At 37.4% G+C, this 18,789-nt stretch overlaps 1 protein-coding gene across 1 annotated transcript in view; it reads left to right on the plus strand.

Annotated features, from left to right (window-relative positions):
* Window positions 1-18,789, plus strand: part of Btbd7 (BTB domain containing 7) — a 94,487-nt gene that overhangs the window by 1,139 nt on the left and 74,559 nt on the right. The gene's annotated exons all lie outside the window — the stretch shown is intronic.

Here is an 18,789-nt window from a genome sequence, read left to right on the forward strand (position 1 = left end):
ACAAGAATCCTACACTGTTAATGCCAATTTTAATTAGACTTGTGTTGGAATTTTGGAGTCGGGGAAAACCATTAGAGACTTGGTGTGATTGTTGTTTTAAAGTCAAAGTGTTAAGTGATTTTGCCATGAATAGGTCTTATAGCTGTTGAGGGGTGAGACCACAACTGGGACCTAGGCCTCTCTACATCCCATCTATAGATTTCTTCTCACCATACTCAACTGCTTTTTAGTCTTCATTGGTTGTGTTCTTCACTACCTGACCTCTATCCCTGTCCTTAAATATTCGTGCAATAAAGTTGAAAGCAGACATGAAGATGTTTTTACCCTAACCTGTTGATAAAAATGGAGTGATAACTTCATGTGCAGTTTTCATAGGTCCGTGATTACATTTCCACTAAATTGTGTTATGGCTCAGTCTTGCACAAGTTTAATAAAGCCGATAGGGACACTATTTTGTCCCACAAAACCTAACATCTATATTTTGTGTTGCAACATCAACATTTAAACAAGTTCTTTTTATCAGACTGGTAATAGGATTTAAATCAACTGTGGTTGTTTACTAGATTATGCTACCTAGTTTCCATCTTTCCTCTTGTTGGGTTACAGCAGTTTTATTAACAGTGTATCGCAGGTTAACCTTCAGAAATACAATAAAACCAGGTGATTTTGATTTCATAATTTAGTCACTGAAACTCAGACATCCAAAATTACACAGGTAATTATTGAAGATCTGCCTTGTGTTTTGCATTATACTAGAGCTATGGAGGAAGGAAAAGTAGACTTTGCCCTTGAGTTTTTTTTTTTTTTTTTAATTGGAAAAAGATTGTACCCAATCGAGTCTAGAAGACAATGTAGCCAGTTGTAGCACAAACAATGCTATGGTGTTCAGGGTAGAGGGAGTTTGAGTGGGGCCCTAGGAGTCTAAGGAACTTCCTGGAACACTTGGAAATTCAATGAGAGTTTGTATTTAGAGAAGTTGAAGCAGTTACTTTGTGAGAGAAAAGCAAGTATATAAATTGAAGACTAGCTTTGGGGGAGAGGAATAGAGGGAGACTAAGATAAGATGACAGTGGAATTTACTTGGGAGAATTTTCCTTAATGAACAGTAGACAGTTGGAAAGATAGCTGTCTGTAAAAGAGTTTGAGTGCTCAATTGAGCAGATTTGGGTTTTTATTCTCTTTTGCAAGGTATAGAGAGTCTTAACAAAGTTTGGAGGCCAAAGATTAATGTTATAAACCAGCAAGGAGAACTGTCAGTGGTCTACAGATTGAGTTAGAATGAAGAGAGAAGGGAATGAAGCAAAGAAGACAGTAGGTAGTTGTTGAGTTACCTGACCATAAAGAAATGAGATCCTAATTTACTTTGGGTTTTTTTGAGACAGGGTCTCCATACGTAGCCCAGGCTGGGTTTGAGCTTGCTGTGTAGTCCAGATTGCCTGCCAACTCAGTCTCCATCTCTAGAATGCTGGGATTACATTTTCCTCTTTCTTTTTCTTTGGCAGCACTGGGAATTGAACTCAGGGCCTCATGCTTGCAGGGCAAGTGCTTTACTACTTGACCCATACTCCCAGCCCCTTTTTTTTTTACTTTATTTTTCAGATAGGGCCTCAACTTTTTGCCTGGGGCCAGACTCAGATCACTATCCTCCTACCTACTGCCTCCCATAGTTTTGTACCACTACTCCCAGCTTATTTGTTAAGATGGGGTCTCACTAACTCTTCGTGGGGGCAGTCTTTGAACCTCAGTCCTCCTAATCTCTGCCTCCTGTATAGTTGGGATTACAGGTGTAACCCAGCTCCCCCCCCCCCCCCCTTTATTTAAAGTGGTACTTCAGTTTGAACTCAAGGCCTCATGCTTGCTAGGCTTGAGCCACTCCTCTAGTCCTTTCTGTTTTTGATAATAGCTATCCCAGTGTGTGTGAAGTGGTATCATACTATGGTTTTTATTTTCATTTTCCTAATGATTTAATGATCATGAGCATCTTTTCCTGTGCATAATGGCTTCCTTGTAATCTCCTTTGGAGAAATACCAGGTTCTTTGCCCTTTCTTTTTGTTTCTTTTGTTTTTGAGACAGGGTGTTACTATATAGCCCACGCTGGCCTTGAACTCTTGGATCCTCTTGACTCAGCCTCCTTAGTGCTGGAATTATAGTTATTGACCACTAGGAACAGCTACTGTACTTTTTTTTTTTTTTTTTGAGGGGAGATGTACTGGGGGTTGAACTTGGTGCCCTTTGTTTGCAGGCAGGCATTCTACCACTTGAGCCACTCCTCCAGCATTTTTTGTTTTCAGTATCAATTCTCCCTAGCTTCTCCTCCAGAGTAGTTTAGGATTACAGACATGAACCATCATGTCTGGCTTCTTTGCATATTTGTTAATCAAAGTTTGGTTTTTTATTCTTTGACCTGTAGAATTCTTTGTGTTTTCTGAATGTTGATCTCTTATTAGAAATATAATTTGCAAATGTTTTCTCCTAATCTGTGGGTTATCTTTTCATTGTCCTTTGATGTGCAAAAGTTTTTAATTTTGTTGAAATCCTACTTACCTAGTGTTTCTTTATTGCTTGTGCTTTTGGTGTCATATCCAAGAAATCATTGCCAAATCCAATGTTACGAAGCTTTTCCTTTTGTTTTCTTTTAAGAGATTATAGTTGTAGCATTCTGTTTCGGTCTTTATGTATGGCTAACCAGTTTTCCCAATACCATTTGTTTAAAAAACTTTCCTTTCCCTTTGAATGTTCTTGACACTTTTATTGAAAATAATTTGGGGGCTAGGTGTGTAATTCAATTCTGGAGAATTGCTTATGTATGCTTAGCATGCATAATGCCCAGGGTTTGATCTCTAGCATCCAAAAAAAAAGTTGACCCTAAGTGCAAGGGTTTTTTTTCTGGAGTCTGTTCCATTGGTTTTTAACTCTGTCCTTAGGCCAGTGCCATGCTGTTTTAATTATTGTGCTTTAGAATGAATTTTGAAATCAATAAATGTCTACTTTGTTCTTTTTCAATATTGTTTTACAGTCATGGATCCCTTGAGATGTCATATGAATTTTAGGATGGATTTTCTAATTCTGCAACAAAAATATGTTATTAAGATTTTGTTAGGGATTGTATTAAATATGTAGATTGTTTTGGGTAGTATTGACATTCTAACCATATTAAATCTTTCAGACCATGAACACTGGATACTGTTCCATTTATTTGTGCCCTTAACTTCTTTCAGCGGTGTTTTTTCTTTTTTTTTTTTTTAGGAGCCATAGTAATCTCTGTGTCAATACCATTTTAGTATATCTACTGCCAACTCAAAGCAAGCACTTTTAGCAATATTTTTTAGTTTTCAGTGTGAAAGTCTTTTCATCTCATTGGTTACATTTATTACTAATTATTTTGTTCTTTTTTGATGGTATTGTAAATAGGATTGTTAATTCTCACTTTGGATTGTGTCTGTGAATATATACAAATGTAACTCATTTTTGTTTCATTTTATGTCCTGCAGCTTTGATGAATTTACCAGTTCTAACAAGTTTTTTGGTGGACTCTATATAGAGTTTGCTACACGTGAGGTCATGTTATCTGCAAATAGTTAATTCTTTTCCAGTTTAAATGCTTTTATTTATTTTCTCTTGTCAAATTGCTCAACTAGGATTTTCAGTATGTTGGGTACAAGTGACAAAAGCGGACATTCTTGGCTTGTGGCAAATCTTAGAGGAAAAGTGTTTGGTCTTTTTTACCATTGAGAGTGATATTAAGATGAGTTTTTCATATATGACATTGTGTAAAGATAGTTTTCTTATATTCTGGATTCATTTAGTGTTTTGGCTGAAAAAATTATTTATGGGTACTGAAAGAGCTTCTAGCCTGGTGAATAAGAAAATGGCGCTGTCATTGGGTTAATGATAATTAATTGCCAAGTTGATGTCTTGGACATCATTTTTGTACATTTGGAGTCTTATTTTGGTGGAAGAAAAATAGTATTGTAGTTATTCATTGGGGTAGACTGACATTAACCAAATAACTGTAACTATATATATATGTATATGTGTGTGTGTGTGTCTAAATAAGTGTAGTACATTGCTCACAACTGTGTTCATCTAGCAGAGTGCTTCACACATAGGTGCTTACTGAAGTTACTGAGTCAAGAAGCAGACCAGTATGCTAAAAAATATATTGTTTATAAACCTTCTTCCCTGTTAACCCACTCTTGGTACAGTGAAAATGAAGCATAGTCAAACTTCTCTACTCTAGAATGAAACTTTAGAAAGTAGCTTTTTCTAAAGCAGGTATTTTTGTTAAAGTGAAGTAATATTTTTCTTTAAACTGATGCTAGTAGAAGTTAGCAGGCATAGTGGCCATATACCTATAATTCCAGCTACTTTGGAGACTGAGACAGGATTTTAAATTGGAGGGCAACATAGCAAGACTCTGTCTCTTCCCCTACCCCCAAATTGAAAACTTCAAAGGAAGATAAAGTTTAGAAGAAAATTCTCAAGTGGCTGCTAACTTAGTACTTAATTTATTTGCAAAATATTCAAAAATTTTCATTGCAAGATGCAGTAGTTTAAAATTATTTTTATTAAAAAAAATTTTGTGTGTAAATTTAACATTACAAATTAAACCTTTCAAATACCCTTACTATGTCAAATAATAGAGAAGCTTTTGAAACATAATGTACTAAGTTTTATAAATTGATATTAAGGGGGTTTGGGGTGGAGAGGGAGGGGGGTAAGGAGGGAGAAATGGCCCAAACAATATATGCACATATGAATAAATGAATAAAAATAAATAAGTAAATCAACATTAAATCCATGTAATTATTTACCTTATGTTAAAGTAAGAATAAATAGCAATCACTTTAATTCAGTACATAGAACATCCTTTAAATTACATGATTTGAAATAGGTGTTGTGTTTGCTAAACAAGCACTCTACCACTTAAGCCACACATACCCCAGTCCAATGATACGAAATTTTTTCATTTATATTTTATTTGTGATACTAGGGTTTGAACTCAGGGCTTCATGCTTGCTAGACAGGCATTCTCCTACTTGAGCTATGCCTCCCACCTGACTTTTTTTTAAAAAATTTTCATCCTTCCAATTACCCCTACCTTACTAGTCTGAACTATTTATTGAATACCCTTCCAGTTGAGTCTACCACTGGAGTTCTCATACTGTGCCTCTCCATCTCAGTAGTAATACCACAGTTTTGTTTTGCAGTACTGAAACTGGGGTTCAAACTCAGGGCCTACACCTTGAGCCACTCCACCAGCCCTTTTTTTGTGAAGTTTTTTTTTTCCAAGATAGGATCTCCCAAACTGTTTGCCTGGACTGGTTTTGAATCGAGATCCTCCTGATCTCTGCTTCCTGAGTAGTTAGGATTACAGGCGTGAGCCACCAGTGCCCAGCCAGTTATTTTCTTAAAAAGCCCAGTTGGAGTGTGTTAACTTCTTGTCGTCTATTAAATAAAGTCGAAACTCACAAGAGTTTGTAGTCTGTATCCAACCTTAGATTTCCCATCATTCCCACCATACCAAGCTCTTATCCCTGTGCTGCTTGCTGTTTTTCCCAGTGCTGAGTTTTTCTGTACTCATTGTCATCAACTCTGTTAGCTGCCCATCTTGTATCTGTTTTCCTGACAGAAACCTACTTTTGTAGGAGACTCAGAAAAGGTGATTCATCACCAACTCTAAGGGTAGACTTTAGCCTAAGCCAATCAGCTCATGGCATTTCCCCATGAACTATTATTTGGCCCAGTCATATTGAACTGAAAGGGACATACTTTCTGCGGGAAATGATTCTTTTCCTTTCTTATTCAAAAACAAGGGAACATGAGTCCTGTACTGGCATCTGTCTTGTGACCACAGGGGATGAAGTATTCCCTGAAGATGGCAGAGAAGCAAGGAAGAAACAATCTGTGTCCTAGATAACATCATTTAGCCTTATACTATTACTGGAGCCTTACCTACTACAGGATTTCTCATGACATAAACTTCTTATTATTTAAGCCAGTTCTTTGGAATTATTTCCTATCAAAAATCTCATGGTTAACTCTTGGGGATATACCCAAAAGACTGTTACTCCAGAGGCACCTGCACATCCATGTTTATTGCGGCACTATTCACAATAGCCAAGTTATGGAAACAGCCAAGATGCCCCAGCACAGACGAATGGATTAAGAAAATGTGGTATCTATACACAATGGAATTCTATGCAGCCATGAAGAAGAACGAAATGTTATCATTCGCTGGTAAATGGATGGAACTGGAGAACATCATTCTGAGTGAGGGTAGCCTGGCCCAAAAGACCAAAAATAGTATGTTCTCCCTCATATGTGGACATTAGATCAAGGGCAAACACAACAAGGGGATTGGACTATGAGCACATGATAAAAGCGAGAGCACACAAGGGAGGGGTGAGGATAGGTAAGACACCTAAAAAACTAGCTAGCATTTGTTGCCCTTAATGCAGAGAAACTAAAGCAGATACCTTAAAGCAACTGAGGCCAATAGGAAAAGGGGAACAGGTACTAGAGAAAAGGTTAGATCAAAAAGAATTAACCTAGAAGGTAACACCCACGCACAGGAAATCAATGTGAGTCAATGCCCTGTATAGCTATCCTTATCTCAACCAGCAAAACCCCTTATTCCTTCCTATTATTGCTTATACTCTCTCTACAACAAAATTAGAGATAAGGGCAAAATAGTTTCTGCTGGGTATTGAAGGGGGGGGAGCGGGAGGGGGTGGGTTGGGTGGTAAGGGAGGGGGTGGGGGCAGGGGGGAGAAATGAACCAAGCCTTGTATGCACATATGAATAATAAAAGAAAAATGAAAAAAAAAATCTCATGGTTAGCATAGTCTTCAAGATCCAGTTATGTTACCTTTTTCAACAGTTATCCATTCTCACTTGCTTGTATATCTGACCCCTCTACATGTCTGTGAACAAAGCATACAGGATGTGGCATGATGTCTGTGCATAATAGATACTCAGTAGTGAGTTGATAGGATCAAATAACAACATAGAAGACTGCTTTGTAAGCAATTTTAAAACAAACATGAGGTACATAATTGTCTTTAAACTAAAATGAAAGTGGAAAAAATCAATTAGACCAGACGTTGTTCTGTGTTTTTCATTATTATCTAGAAATTTTCACTTGAATAAGAAAATGTGAGTTTCCTCTGGCTATACTCCTTTATGGAAGGAGCAATAACAAATTGTGCCATTATCGTATTTTTTTCTTCCTTCCTTTTTTCAGGGGAAGTCTTATATGACCGAACTAACTTTAAGTATAGTATCTTTTTTAAAATTCAAAACAATTTTTTGGTTGACATGTGTATACGTGTTTATGAGGTACAATGTGATGTTTTGATTCTTGTATATAGAAGATAATATGTGTGTTTTCCTCCGGTTTTGAAATTTCATTTAAGTCTGTTTTATATGGGCTTTTATCTGTGAATTATTTATTAGAGAAGAATTCTATATATTTCATAAGATTAATTATTCTTGTCTTAGACTTTCCCAAAATATTTTTTACTTGCTTGAGACTTGACATAGGAAATTTCCTGTAAGCAAAATGCTTTGTGGCAGAACTAGATAAGTTTGTAGTGAATGTTAGGAATAGCTAATGATAGGGATGTCTCATTCTAGCCTTAATTACAGAGTCATAGTTATGTCACATGTTTCAACAGTAACATTCTGACAAGGCAGGAAGATAGAGGAGAGTTAAAATGTACGCTCAATATACTTAGCCATTTGTTGGCTTTTAGTCAAGTAAATTAAACTCCTCTCCACTCCCTCGCCTTCCCAGTATGGATTGAACTCAGGGCCTTGCTAGGCAAGTGCTCTACTACTTGAGCCATGGCCCCCAGTCCTAAACTTCATCATTGTGTTTTTAAACAAAAGTTTTTCAAAACAAGAAATAGAGGACTAAATGTACATTTAGAAATTTGTAACATACTGAATGATTTTTGAAAGATACATTTGTTATATGTGTTTACAAAGAAGAAACTTCTTCTTTTATTATCTAGTTGTTAGCTTTTGGTTTTTTGAAACAAGGTCTTGTCCAGACTGACCTTGAACTCACTATTGCCTTGAATTTGTGATCCTCCTGCTTTTGCAGGAGGGATTTGACTGCTGGGATTACAGAAGTGAACCATCAAGCCCAGCTTTGTTAGTTTTACTTTACTAAGGCATGGTTAACTTCCCTGTGCCTTAGTTTTCACATCTATAAAGTGATTAGTATCCTCAAGGATGTCAGATAATGTGTATGAAAATACTTAACATGGTGTTTGGAGTATAGATGCTCAGACTTTGTCTTCAACTTTTTGGGATTCTGCAAATGTCTTTTTTTGTGTATGTGAAACTGGGGTTTGAACTCAGGGTTTCGTGCAAAGCAGGTGCTGTACCCCTTGAGCCAACCTCCAGCCTGCAAATGTCTTTAATCCTGTTTAGATTTCAAATTTTGAGTAGTTAGGCCAAAATCTCTCGTTTGTGGTTTGTATGTTTTCTTTATGCATATGGGCTTAATCTTGAATTAAAAAGCCTGTCACTTAATTCAAACAATAATATTAGTTTAAAAAGAAAAAACTGTGTCTTTAGAATAAAGTTCAAAGTCCTTGTCATGGATCATGCAGTTTATGTCTTCCTGTTCCTGCTGCATCCCTCCACTGCACTCTTTATAAAATTGTTTTCATTTCCTCAGTGAACCAGATTTTGTTCTTTCCTGTTTGGAATATTATTTTGGCATCCCTCTGCCCCATTTTCTTCATTATGAAAAGGAAAAAGTTCATACTTTTTATTGCCAATCTTAGATAGCACCTCAGATAGCACTTTCTCAATCTCTCTATAGACACTTGTCAGAGCCCAGGGAGTCTGGCTCCAGAATTCATCTCCACTAATCTCCACTTCCTCAAGCTGTTCACCCACTTCAACCTGTTGTAGCATGTGCCACTGTACCCACCTGAGAGAAGTGTTTTGTTTTTGTTTTTTGTTTTTCCAGTACTAGGGCTTGAACCTGGGGCCTTCACCTTGAGCCACTCCACCAGCCCTATTTTTCTGAAGGGTTTTTCGAGATAGGCTCTTGCCAACTATTTGCTTGGGCTGGCTTTGAACCATGATCCTCCTGATCTCTGCTTCCTCAGTAGCTAGGATTACAGACGTGAGCCACCAGTGCCCAGGAGAGAAGTGTCTTGATTAAATTCTCAGTGCCTTTCACATGGTATGTGTGTTAGTAAAAAGTCTTTTTAAATTTACTTAGGATAAAAATTTTTATGATCAAGTGAATTGTGGTTTTGACATAATACACTATCCACCAAAATAGTTAAAACCCCATTTTAATGTAACCATTGTTAAATTCTTTTTGCCCTAGATAACACTATCACTGAAACTTTAAAAACTGCTCTTTTTGCATTATCCCTCTCTGAAACTCTTAAAATATAGATCATTTGTAATTAGTTTTCAGAGGGCACATAGCAAAATTTGTAAGATAAAATTATAATGGTAGATAGAGTAATAATTTATATCTATTAACCTTATTCTTGTGGGAGGAGGGTTGAGGCAAGGTCTCACTCTATAAGCCAGGCTGTTTTGAACTTGAAATCCTTATGCCTCACCCTCTCAAGTGCTGGGATTACAGGTATGCACCATCACACCAAGCTTTTTCTATTATCCTTTTAATGGATATAACTTAGGACAAAAGGATTTAACGTAAAGAATTGTTTTAAAAACATTTCAAAAAAGCTATCTCATTTATTCTTTGTGTGTGTGTGTGTGTGTGTGTGTGTGTGTGTGTGTGTGGTGTTGAGGATTATTGAACCAGGGCCTCATGCATGTCAAGCAAGTGCTCTACCACTGAGCCTTACTTCTAGCCCAGTACCCCATATTTTAAGCATTGACTGTATTCTAAAAGATGAGTGGTTTGTCTGTATTAAACAGTCACAGAATGGATAAAAGATTTAAGGCATGCACAGTGTGTTCATGCGTTTCTTAGGTAAATTGCAATATCATTATGCTTCAGTAGACTTTTCAAGTAAATAAAGCCTTGAAGCTACCTCCAGCATCGTGCTGTAATTTTCAGTCAGGTCACCAGATAAACACCCAGAAAAGTTTTTCTCCATGCATGTTCTCACTTTTCCAAAGGTTTGGCTTTGGTTTATATCCCTTCAGCATCCCTTACACTGTATTACAGGTTCCTCAACGTTGGCACCATTTTGACCAGATAATTCTTTGTTGGGGGAGAGTGCCCAACAGATACCAATAGTATCCTCTTTTTCTTCTTTCCACCCCTCCCAGTTGTAACAACTGAAAATACCTTTAGATATTACCAAATGTCTCAGGGAGCACAGTCACCCCATTTGAAAACTACAGCTATTCACCATTCCTATCTAATTACTCATTTGCTTTAATAACTTCCTCTCCCTCTCACATATCTTTGCGGATTTCCCGTCCCTCTCTACTATTTCCTCTATTCTCTGCATCTTTTTGCAGCCACACTTCTACTAAAGAATCATAAAGCATCTTTTCTCCAAGTTTTTACTTCCAGTTCAGTTTCCGCTCTTGAATTCTATGCAACTATTTTCTTCTGGTTTGCTTTTCTCTCTCTGGCTGTTCATTTTGGTTTCCTTTATGACAGTGGCATTATCTTTGCTTCTTTCTTTTTTATTCTGTTTTATCTAATCAGCTCTCAAACCTTTCTTTCTTGCCTCATTTCCTAGTGTTTATATGGTGTCCCTCATATTAATGTATTTTTATATTTAATTTTACTGTGATAGCATAACATGAAATGTATCCTTTTAACAAAATTGTAAGTGTATGATACATTGTTGAGTATAGGTCCACTATTGTATTGCAGCTTTCTAGAGCTTATTCATCTTGTTTGCCTGAAACTTTATGCCTTTTGCCTAATAATTCTTCATTTTCCCCACCTAACCTCTGGTAATCACCATTCCACTCTGATTCTATGATTTTAACTAATGTAGATGCTCACTAATCAGTCTGGGTAGTAACTAGGCTTAGATAGGTACCTCATATAAGTGGTTTTATGCAGTATTATTTTCCTTTCTATAACTGTTTCAAATAATGTCTTCAAGGTTCATTCATATTGTCAAATGGCTCCTTCTTTAGGGCTGAGTAGTATTCCATTAATCTTTTTTTTTTTGTGGTACTACGGCTTGAACTTAGGGCCTTCACCTTAAGCCACTCTGCCAGCCCTTTTTGTGATGGATATTTTCATGATTGGGTCTTGCAAGCTATTTGCCCCAGCTGGCTTCGAACCAAGATCCTCCTGATCTCTGCCTCCTGAGTAGCTAGGATTACAGGTGTGAACCACTGGCACCTGGCTCTTCTTAAACTGTTCTATTGAAATGCCCTTACCCACATTTTGCCATGTTTAAATTCTATTATCTTGGACTGGGTGCTTACTCAAGTGGTACAGCAATTGCCTAGCAAGTGCCAGGCCCTGAGTTCAATCTCTGGTATCTCAAACAACAACAAAATAAACCCACAAATAAACAAAAAATTAAATTCTAATATCCTTTAAAGACCAACAAGAGTAAATGTACCTTTTCATGAAAGCCTAATATCGTCTAAATTCCATGGCATGTTCATATTTTCATGTTCTTTCTCTGTACCCACTTGTACACCATGTGCCATTTATGTACATGAAATCTGCCCTGTGCTAGACTATAAATTCTTTTTTTTTTAAAAACTCCCAGCTCTACATGGCTAAGTGTTTTGCACATAGTTATCAAAAGGAAAACAGTAGCAGTAGAATGGACAGGATTTAGTAAAAACCATAATGATCTGAGAAGTCGTTAAAGATAGAAGAAAATTGAAAACTCAAATGGAAATGGTTACCTACCGTCCTGTCTTGCCTTCTGTGAGATGGGCCTTTCCTGATTTCTTTCTCCATTCCTAAGTATCTCATTTATTAATAAGGGTCCATTATGAGCCAGGTGTTCTTGAAGGTCCTTGGCATACCTACTTACTGAAGTAACACAGTTCTAGTACTCCAGGGACTTAGTCTGTTGAGGGTATAGAAGTCTTAATTACTTACCCTTTCAGAGTATAAGTACTGAAATTGAAATGTGTCTAGAAGGGTGACAGAGGAAAGGGATTAGTTTTCAGTTTGGAGTAAACCTCATTTAAGTACTACTTCTTTCTTGCAGTCTATTCTGGTCACTCCCCAGCTTGATTAATGTTTTCCATACTTTAATTTCCTGAGGCCCAGCACTTAGTTTTCTGTTCATTCTTCTATATTCTTTTCTTTAGGAAATGGGTTTATTGCAGAGTTTCAGTTGAAACTTTGAAATTTGTACTGGCTCCAACAAAACATTCCTCTTCAGAAATAATATATAAATAATAAATTATATTTATATATATATATATATATATATATATATATACGTATATATATATATATATACGTATATATATATACATATATATAGTCACAAAGCAACACATTAAACTAGCATATGCCTGTAATCCTAGCTACTTGGGAAGTTGAAAATCAGGAGGATCATGGTTTGAGGCCAGTGTGGGCAAATAGTTTACAAGATGCCATCTCCAAAATAACTAGAGCAAAATGGACTGGTGGTGTGGCTCAAGCAGTAGAGTACCTGTTTTTAAGCACAAAGCCCTGAGTTCAAACCCCAGTCCCACCACAAGGGGAAACCCCAAAATCCTCATATTACCCTGGCCATGAACTAGAACACAGCAAGCATTTCAAAGTTCCCCTCATACCTCTTCCCAGTCACAGACATTGTCTTCCTCCTCTTAAAGGTAACTACTATTCTGATTTTTATGGTAATTTCTTCATATATTTTTTTAAAAACTTTATGCCTGAATATTAACTAGACTTTATTCCAAAATAATGTAGTCTTATTTTGAAAAGCTGGAGGATAGAGGAGAAGGCATTTCATGGTGTCTCATGTTGTGCTTGAGTTGAAACCCTCAAGACTAACCCAGATTTAGTGATTTCCTAGGAAGTCTCCAGAACTGGACATGTGCTACCACTCACCACTAAGAGTAGGTACATCAAAATGATACAAAGGGAAAAGGATCATGGGGGAAATCCCAAGGACACCAGGCACAGGCTTCTACTCATCTTCCCCCAGCAGAGTCACATAGGATACCTTTAATCCAACAAGCATGGATGCATGACAATATATGTGAACTGTTCTCTACCAGGTTCATTCTGAGACTCAGTGCCCAGGATTTTTTAAGCACTCCGTACTTAGCTTCTACCAAAACTCCAGACTCCCAGAAGGAAAGCAGCTATTCAGTATAAATCATATTGCTTGCCCAGATCATTTAGGGCATAATAAACCTCTCAGAGGTTAGGAGCCCTCCTAAAACCCAAGTTCCCAGAGACCTGCCAGAGCCAGTGTTGAAACAGGCCTTTCTAAGAATAGTAATGTATGTTCTGCTATGTTCACTCTTTATTATTTTTTTAGATAAAAAATCAATGTTCAGATTATTTTATTTTCTTTCAAAATATATCAACATTAGCCCAGTGCAGATCTCCCTCACTCATACCCTGACTACTACCTACCAAATGATTGAAGTATGTCCAATGGAACACTATACACAGCTTATTATTGGATTTTCTAGAAAGATTTTCATGACTAAGTTTGGAAAGGCTAAACTCAGCAAAGTTAAACATTTTGTAGCTAGAGGACTCTGAGCCTTTTGCAGAGATGTGCATGGCCTGACTTCTTTCTGCCTTTCCCACCTGTTACGTATCATCTCACATGTGCTTGTCATCACCTGTCTTGCTTAGTCTGCACCAGCCACTTTGGTTTTCTTTCTGTTTTTAGAATTTGCCAAACTGTTTACTACGACTTAACTTCTCAGTATCACCACATCTGACAAAAAATCATCTCCCCATTCTTTCTCATAGCAGCTCATGCTTTTCTTACCATTTATTGCAGTGTTTAACTTTATTTATGTAATTATTTGCTTAAATGTCCATTTCTGCTGGGTGCTGGTAGTTCACGCCTGTAATCCTATCTACTCAGGAGGCAGAGATCCGGAGGATTGAATTTCAAAGCCAGCCAGGACAATCAGTTCAGGAAACCCTCTTAAAAAAAACCCATCACAAAAAAGGGCTGGTGGAGTGGCTCAAGGTGTAGGCCCTGAGTTCAGACCCCAGTACTCCCCCCCACCAAAAAAAGTCCACTTTTCTCACATAAAAAAATAAGAACCAAGGCTTTTTTTTTCCTTTTGGCTAATTTAAGTATTCTATAAAATATACATTGGGAAATACTAAAATAATGTGTAGAGTACGTGTACACTATGAACAGGAGGCAGAATTTGTGGCTAGAAGTTTGTACTTATTCTGTATTCAATTAATTGAAGCTGTTTTAATTTGATGTTTGTATGCTAGGTGAATTAGACTGGAAGCAGAGATCAAGTTTGTTTTGTGGCAATTTGAAATAAAGTAATAAATTGTGATTTGGCCTACGTTGTTTGCAGTGACATTGGTGGGCCAGTTTATATAGAGGAGAAGGAGGAGGGAGAAATGCCCAGTTTTGACTCTGGATGCCCAGGGTATCTTCAATAAAAGCAAGACATTTGCACAGAGAGAACTGACTGAATTTCCTTCCCTACTCATATCTTTCACACATATTTACTAAAAGTCTACTGTGTGTTAGATGCTTTAACAAATCAGTCCTTTTGGTAGGCTGCCATGGTGGCATATGCCTGCAGTCCCAGCACTCAGGAGATAGAGGTGGAAGTGGAGGAGTTCAGACCAGCCTGGGCAACATAGCAAAACCCTATCTCATACATACATGTATGCATAAACCTTTTGGAGTTTGGTATGTTGAATTTGAGCTTCTGGTGAGACATCAAGAGATAAATAGCGATTTGAAAGTTGTAGATTTAAGATTGGAGCTTGAGAGAAAAGATAAGGCTAGCGTTGTAAATTATCAAGTAATTCTTACAGAAATGATACCAATGATACTGAGTTTCAGGAGAAAGAGTACAGAGAAAGGAGTGAAGATCAAGAGCAGAGCCTTATAATAGCCAAGTTATGGAAACAGCCAAGATGCCCCACCACTGATGAATGGATCAAGAAAATGTGGTATCTATACACAATGGAATTTTATGCAGCCATGAAGAAGAATGAAATGTTATCATTCACTGGTAAATGGATGGAATTGGAGAACATCATTCTGAGTGAGGTTAGCCTGGCCCAAAAGACCAAAAATCGTATGTTCTCCCTCATATTCGGACATTAGATCAAGGGCAAACACAACAATGGGAATGGCCTTTGAGCACATGATAAAAGCTTTAGCACACAAGGGAGGGGTAAGGATAGGTAAGACACCTAAAAAATTAGTTAGCATTTGTTGCCCTTAACGCAGAGAAACTAAAGCAGATACCTTAAAAGCAGCTGAGGCCAATAGGAAAAGGGGACCAGGAATTAGAGAAAAGGTGAGATCAAAAAGAATTAACCTAGAAGGTAACACACACGCACAGGAAATTAATGTGAGTCAACTCCCTGTATAGCTATCCTTATCTCAACCAGCAAAAACCCTTGTTCCTTCCTATTATGGCTTATACTCTCTCTACAACAAAATTAGAAATAAGGGCAAAATAGTTTCTGCTGGGTATTGAGGGGGTAGGGGGGAGAGGGAGGGGGCGGAGTGGGTGGTAAGGGAGGGGGTGGGGGCAGGGGGGAGAAATGACACAAGCCTTATATGCACATATGAATAATAATAAAAAATAAAATAAGATAAAATAAAAAAATATATATATCAACTTGAGGATAAAAAAAAGGAAAAAAAATGGATAAGAACACACACACACAAAAAAAAGAGCAGAGCCTTGGGACACCCCATGTTTTAGTAGTAAAAGAGAAGTCATAAATGGAAAAACTGACTGCATGGTATCCTAAAGGAAGGCATGGTTTCAAGAAAAGTAATAATTCTAGCCAGCCGTGGTGATAGATGCCTGTAATCTCAGCACTAGGAAGGCTGAGATAGAAGGGTCATGAGTTCAAGGTCAGCCTGGGCTATATATGAAGACCCTGCCTCCCAAAAAAAAGAAAGAGAAAAGTAAAAGTAATAATTCTTAATATTGCAAAGACATCAAAAAAGATAAAGGCTGAGAGAGAAGCATTGAGTTTGGCAAGTTTGAGTAGAGCTAGGTTTGCAAATTAGTATCTCTAGCTCTTGCTTGATTTAAAAGGAATTAAAAGGTAGAATGTTAAGTGAAAACCAGAATATAAATGATTTTTTTTAATTTTTTTTACTGGTACTAGGGTTTGAATTCAGGGCCTTGTGCTTGCTAGGCAGGGGCTCTATCACTTGAGTCACACCCTAGCCCTTTTGTTTTAATTATTTTTCAGGTATGGTCTTAAGTTTTTTTGCCCAGCCCAACCAGGACCACAATCCTCCTACTATGCCTCCTGCATTAGTGGGATAACAGACATGGACCACTATGCCCAGGTTTTCTGTTGAGATGGGGTCCTGCTAACTTTTGCCTGGGATGGTCTCAAAACCTTGATCCTCCCAATTTCCACCTCCAGAGTAACTGGGATTACAGGAGTGAGCCATTGTGCCTGGCCTATAAATGACTTTTACGCAATTAGGTGGTAAAAGAAAGGAGAAGACTATAGCAATACTTATAAATATTGAGATAGAAAGAATACTTGTTTGACTTCTTATCAGTGAAGTATGTAGGAAACAAGGTTATCTGCTGAAGGAAGTAAGTGAACAGAGACTGGAGAAGGAAATACAAAGGTGTTAAATGAAGGCTGGTTGAGGTGGTGTGTGCCTGTAATGCCAGCTAATTGGAAGGCAAGAAGTAGGAGGATCTCAGTCCAAAGCCAGCCTGGGCAAAGTGAGATTCTACCTAAACAAACAAACAAAACTAAAGAGTTAAATGGAGTTTTGTTTGCAACCTAATGAAAATAGTAGCCACATCTCAAATCTAAATATTAAAGTTCAATTATGAGTTTGATTAAATCTTTTTTTTTTTTTTTTTTTTTTTGGTGATTACTGGCCCTACAACTTGAGCCATTCCACCAGCCCTTTGTTGTGATGGGCTTTTTCAAGATAGGGTCTCTTGAAAGACTATTTGCCCAGGCTGTTTTCGAACTGTGATCCTCCTGATCTCTGCCTCCTGAGTAGCTAGTATTACAGGTGTGAGACATTGATGCCCACGTGATTTGACTAAATCTTAATTATTTATATTATATAGACAGTTTCCCAGTTTACCACACCAAAATTACAATCCCTTTACTATCTTGAATGTGAACCATCCCTCCATCTCTGCTCAGTTGGTGTATTCAGAGAAAGCAAAGATGTTTACTGTTCTATCCATACATTCAGTAAAATTAAGTATCTACTATATGTGTCTGGCACAGTTCTAGGCACTAAAGATACAAAAGTGAAAAAAGCAAAACCCCTGACCTGTGTAGTTTACTTACAGAGGGGAAGGGAAAAGGGGTTAATAGAAAATACACAATTAAAATTACATGTTAGGACCAGGGGTGTGGCCCAAGTAACAGAATAGTTGCTAGGAGACCCAGAGTTCAATCCCCTGAAGTGGGGATAGGGAGAGAAGTACATGTTTTACTGCTAGGTACGTACTCAAGAGACATGAAAGCACAACTTGTGCCCAAACATTAGTCACAGTATTATTTATAACCAATAAGTGGAAACCATCCAGATGTCCATCAATAGATGAATGGTTCAGTTAATAATATAAATAAATAAAATATGACACTTCCTTACTGTGGAATATTATACAACAGATAAAGAGGAATGAAGTACTGATACATATTACAGTATGGATGAACCTTGAAAACATGCTTAAGTGAAAGAAGCCAGTTGCAAAAAACTACATATTATATAATTCCATTTATGCCATATGTCCAGACTAGGAAAATACTAAAGAAATTAGATTAGTAGTTGCCTACAATTGGGGAATTGAGAAATTGGGAGTGCCTGCTAATGATTCTGGTACTACTTTGGGGGTGATGAAAATATTCGGAAATCAGTTGTGAGGCTCTGAACATATTAAAAGAATCACTAATTATAAAAACAATTTTTCTTCAATCTTAAAAAATGAGAAAAATTGAGAGTAACTGAGTTTATATTTGCTAGCAAAGAAAATATGATAGCAGCTCAATTTGGTACCAGTTGATTTCATTTCCTCTCAGGATATCAAGAGAAATATGAATTGAATAAGGATTCCTTGGGGCTGGAGGTGTGACTTAGTGGCAGAGCACCTGCTTAGCAAGCACAAGACCCTAAGTTCAAGCCCTAGTACAACCAAAGGAAAAACAAAGAACTGCTTAGAGAACTATACTGTGAGAGTATCTTACATAAGCACAAGAAAATGCCGTACATTAAGAATCAACAAAGATGCCCTCCTTGGCACTGAGTAATTTGTTTTGTCAAATTAAACATGCAAGAAGGTACTGTGAAAATTTAAATACATACATTTCAAAACCAGTCAGATGTGTCAGATATTCCTAAGAACTGTGTAGCAATCCAGAACAATGTAAAGAGCACAGTGCTGGAGTTATAGTCAAACTTTTCATGGAAGACCTCTGATAGGTGACAGGGCATGAAGGAAGTAAGGGAATGAGCTATTTGGCTATCTGGGTAAAAGTTTTCCAAGCAGAAAGGTAGCAATTACATAAGCTCTGAGGTGACGTGTTAGACATGTTTTAAGAGCATCAGGAGGGAGGGCTGCAGGAGTAGATCAAGTGGCAGAATGCTTGCCTAGCAAGCAGAAAGCCCGGAGTTCAAACCTCAGTACTGCCAAAAAGAAAAAGAAAC

This window comes from Castor canadensis, chromosome 3 (genome assembly GCF_047511655.1).
Source record: "Castor canadensis chromosome 3, mCasCan1.hap1v2, whole genome shotgun sequence".
Lineage (NCBI taxonomy): Eukaryota > Metazoa > Chordata > Mammalia > Rodentia > Castoridae > Castor > Castor canadensis.